A 4951-nucleotide genomic window follows, 5' to 3' on the forward strand; every position below is an offset into this window, starting at 1 on the left:
AAAAAAAGAAAGAAAGAAAGAAAGAAAGAAAGAAAGAAAGAAAGAAAGAAAGAAAGAAAGAAAGAAAGAAGACAAAAAGGGTTCCTGTGTAGGGGAATTCTCTCTGTTGGAGCTCATAGGGCTGGAGGCCACTCTGAGTAAGATTAAGATGGCCAGTGGTTATGGCATGTGAAAGCCAAAGATGCAACTCTTCTCCACTCCTGGGCATGGATAGATGCTAAGCACTGAGGAGAAATTAAAATTGAAATAATAATAATAATAATAATAATAATAATAATAATAATAATAATAAATAAATAATTCTAAATTAGCATTGGCTTAGTGAAAACTTCTACTTTTTAAAAATTTTTATTTTTAAAAGTTTCTGACATTTTTATACTAACAGGAGACATGTAAGCTAAAGGTGACCAGAGCAACATAGAAACAAATCAGGAAATTTGCAATACTGTTTATATTTCTTCAGTAGGAAAGGAATTTAATGTTTTCTCACATACAATAATATCAGCTCTTCTAAAACTTCAAACAAGGTGACAGAAAATAGCATTTTTCTCAGACACCAATTGTAAACGACTATTTGAGCCATGTTGAATCGCATCATACTTGACCCATTCATTGAGAGTTTTGCCACCATTTACACATTTGCACATTTGAAGTCAGAACAATCTCTGTAGAAGTTCTGACTCTCCTACGAACCACCTGTGTGACTAAGCCTGAGTTTCGTTGGAGGATTAAATGATTAAATGATCAAATGATTATTGTAGGCCCGGTATATTGCCTAGGATATATTAACTCACTGGCCTTCCTAGACACATGATGAGACATTTTTCTGTATTACAGATAATAAAATTAAAGCAGTGTGGTAGAAGATTTGCATACATCCACAAAGCTACTAAGCTAGTTTTCTATGGAACTAATGAAAAGCACCTGGAAGTGGTGGCTTATAGGAACAGAATATATTATCTCACAATCAAAGACCAAAAAAAAAAAATCTTAAGTTTCAGTACACCTAAGTTCAGATACTGGCAAGGAATATGTATTTTCTTACCTGTTGAAGCTTCTAGAAGCTGTATACATGCCTTAGCTAAAGGCCCCTCCCTTATATTACTCCAATCTCTACCACATCTCTTAATTCCTCTTTCCTGTCAAATCCTTACTGCCTTTCTATCTTGTCATACTGGAAATTCAGAATAACCTCCCATCTTAACATCCTTAATTACAATCTTAGTCTGTTTTCAGTTGCTATTGCAATTTACCTGAGGTTAGGCACATTATAAAGAAAACAACGTGATTAAGATCATAGCTGTGAATATCCAAGAGCACAGAATCATGATCTATTCACTTGTCTGGGAGCTTTGGCCTTAATCACAGTAGGGCATATTATGTCATCATAGGGACATGCCCTAGAGAGACTTGAGGTCAGGTTTGCCCTTTCCACAAGTGATTTCTGTCTTGGAAATAAGCAGTCCTTTGAAGACCATGTTAATCTCTTACAAAGATGAACCCTCAGGACCTAGCAACTTCCTGTAAGCCCTACCAACTTACCAGTTTACCACCTCAATACTACCATGCTGGTGGCCGTGCTTGAAGTATGTGAAACTTTATGTAATACACTTAAGCCATATAAAGCATGCATTACCTATAAAGTACCCTTTGCATGCAATAGGACCATGTACAGGTTCTGGATATATTGAAAGCCACAACCAACTACAATAGCTACTATGTACTTGATTTAAGATTTCATTCTAGGCATCCTGAGGCTGGGATTAACAGCTTGCCTTGTTCCTTCTTAAACAAGGACAAGGACATGTGACAAGAATTTTAATAATTCAATCATGAGCCAATAGAATGACCTATACCTAGTCACTCCCAAAGACCCCACTTCTAAGTTTTGAAATAAGTTTTTGCCTTATTGTGATTTTCAAATGTGTAGTAAATCTCAATAGATGAACCCTAAGAAATATACTTTAACAACAGTAAATAAACCATAGGCACCAACCACAAGACATTCAGTCTTTCTTCCTGCTGTACCTTAGTTACTTTTATTGCACCCTCCCATCATCAAACCATAATCACACTAGCTGGCTACAAATAGTCTTCCTGCTTGAGTTGATCCAAAGACACTTTCAGATATTACTCAAAAAGGTAACTGAGCCAACATTCCCAAGGCAGAGACAGTAAAATTACAACAAGAAGAGAGTCTAGAATATAGACCCTTACTCAAGAAAGTTGAACAAAACAGTCAAATGCTTAATGAAAACCTCTGTGTTGTCCATATGTCTTAAAAGGGATTGATTCAAGTCTTCAAACCCTGAATAGGAAGTGAGGTTGTTGGGCAAATCTTGACTTTAGACAGACGTTATGCATACCAGAAAACCTACCACCCAAGAGGGTTAGTCATAATAGAGAATAACACAAGGACCTGTCCTTGAGGAATCTATGGATGCAGTCCTTCCAGATTAAGTCCATAATCAGAGACAGAAAGATGATCCAAGGAAATCAGCAATAAGTAGGAGATTGCTTAGGACCTGGAAATTAAAGGAGACTCTGGTGACAACAGAGACAGCTGTGAGGAGTGGCAATGCATGAATGATGAAACAGCTATGTAATACACAGAAACTGCCCTTGTGTAATTTCAGATATGCTGTCATAAAGTAAATTGTGACTGTATAATAAAAATATGGAGTATCTTCCATCATTAATGAAAATTTTAATAAAGATTTAATAAAATTGCTAGCATATCTGAAACCAATATATAAAAAATTATGTTTGAATAAATAAAGAAAATGACAATATATGACATTTACTTAGTATATTTTCTTGGTGTTTGGAAATATATAAAAATAAATTCAAATATAATAGAAAATATAGAGTAAAAAACAGATGGGCAGAAAGATTATATATTAGAATATAGTAAAAAAAAGTTGAAAAAGTAAAACTGAGTGCTTTATGTAAAAAGCAAAAACATCCATAAACATCCTCTGCTTCCTATCCTAGCCAGTTATTGCCTATTTGCCAATTCATCACTAATTGGTGCTTGAACATTTCCCCAGATGAGTTGACTCACAGTTTTAAGGGGCAGTCTTTTCAATAACTTAGGAAATACTCCAGGGGTAAGGTTGGAAACACACACAGGGCACTCCCCAAGTGCTAGACTCGCAACAACAGGTCAAGTGCAGCAATCTTTAGACAGTATGCCTAGTGTGAATTAATATAGAAGAAAAGACAGAAGCGGAACAGATGCAAAGGTAACTATGTGGATGTACAAAGCTAGATGAAAGCTAGAGTAGTTCTTAGAAACTCAATTCTATAGATAATATTGAAAGGCTGACTGAGAAACAATGAGCTCTACCCCCAGGTTATTCAGGTGGAAAGATAGCAAATTCAACAAACATAGTGAGGGGAAAAGAAAAACAAAACCAAGAAAAGTATATACTGTGTGTGTTACAATACAAAGGAACAAATTCTGAAGTCTATTGGAATTTAGTTAGTTACTACTTATACTGATTAGTTGCCCATACATATAAACATACAGACTATAGACATAAATAAAGCCCCCCTTTGCTTTCCTTTCCATCAACATGTACTCCATGACTTAGACACACACACACACACACACACACACAGAAAAGAGGGCAGCAGAAGATGAACTAAATGAACAATAATTAAAAAAGGGGTAGAAAATGTAGGTAGAAATGGAAGCATATCAGGAAGGAGAAAGGAAGAAAGGAAAGTAGACAAAGGAAAGGAAAACACACATGTGTGCACACACATACACACTCGTGCACACATATTCATACTTTCTTTTTCTCTTTCCTCGTTAAACAAAAACAGCAGCAACAAGACGTAAATAACCCTGTACGATGAGCAGAGTCAGCTTTGAGCTCATGGACAGCAACATCTCTTTTTCCATTCAAATAGGTCTACTCGCCTCAAACTGGCTAGAGCAGTAGGCATCTTCTTAAGCTGAATAAGAGATGCATAGACTCATACTAAATATTGTTTCAACCTGAAAGTGGATTAAATTATTAAGGACTGAGAAATGGTGACAGTAAGGATGGAAGTGGGATACTTGGATATACATGCATGCAAATACCATAACAGGTGCTATCAATATGTAAAACCAATATGGAATGGGAAAAATGGATACTGAATATCTCCATATAGATATGAGTTTAGCTGGTATATGCAAAGGACTAAATTTCGTCCCCATAACTACAAACAGACAACAAAACAAAACCCCAAAAGCTCTGACCAAGCCCAATTTTCACCAAAGAAGGCTCAGACAACTGAAGGTTAGAAGTTGGACCTCCCGCCCCTTTGATTGGCATAGATTAGCCCAGTCATGGCCAAGTCCATCAAAGCTATCAGTGTTGCACATGCTCAGCTGACCACCACCTAGGACACACTGACTTATTTATAAACTCAGGGAACCATAATCCTGAAGGAGACTGGATAAGGAACAGGGCAACACTTTTGAAAATGACTTCATGCCTTTGAGTTGGAAAACCCTATTCTAGAACCTAAGAGCCAAACTCAGTCTGTCCTCCATCGAGATTCACACTGAAGGAGGAAGGCAGAAAGATCAGAGAGAGCATCCTATGGCTTTTCAAAAACATTTTTTATTGCAATACCCAAGAAATATTAGCTGTTTTACATGTATCATACTAGGAACACCTGAAGGAAAAAAGTAGCAGCGACCATAGTTAATAGTGTCACTTGGGAGCAGGGGCCTTAGTGATGGCAACAGGTCAAACCACAGTGACAATTCTCAGAAGCAATTATTTCATACCTGCTCTGACTAATAGTCTGAGGCACAGTGTTGAGAAAGGTACCATGTGTGTATGGCAAAAAAAGACAGACAGACAGACAGACAGACAGACAGACAGACAGACAGAGAAAGAAAGAAAGAAAGAAAGAAAGAAAGAAAGAAAGAAAGAAAGAAAGAAAGAAA

This window comes from Mus pahari, chromosome 1 (assembly GCF_900095145.1).
Source record: "Mus pahari chromosome 1, PAHARI_EIJ_v1.1, whole genome shotgun sequence".
Lineage (NCBI taxonomy): Eukaryota > Metazoa > Chordata > Mammalia > Rodentia > Muridae > Mus > Mus pahari.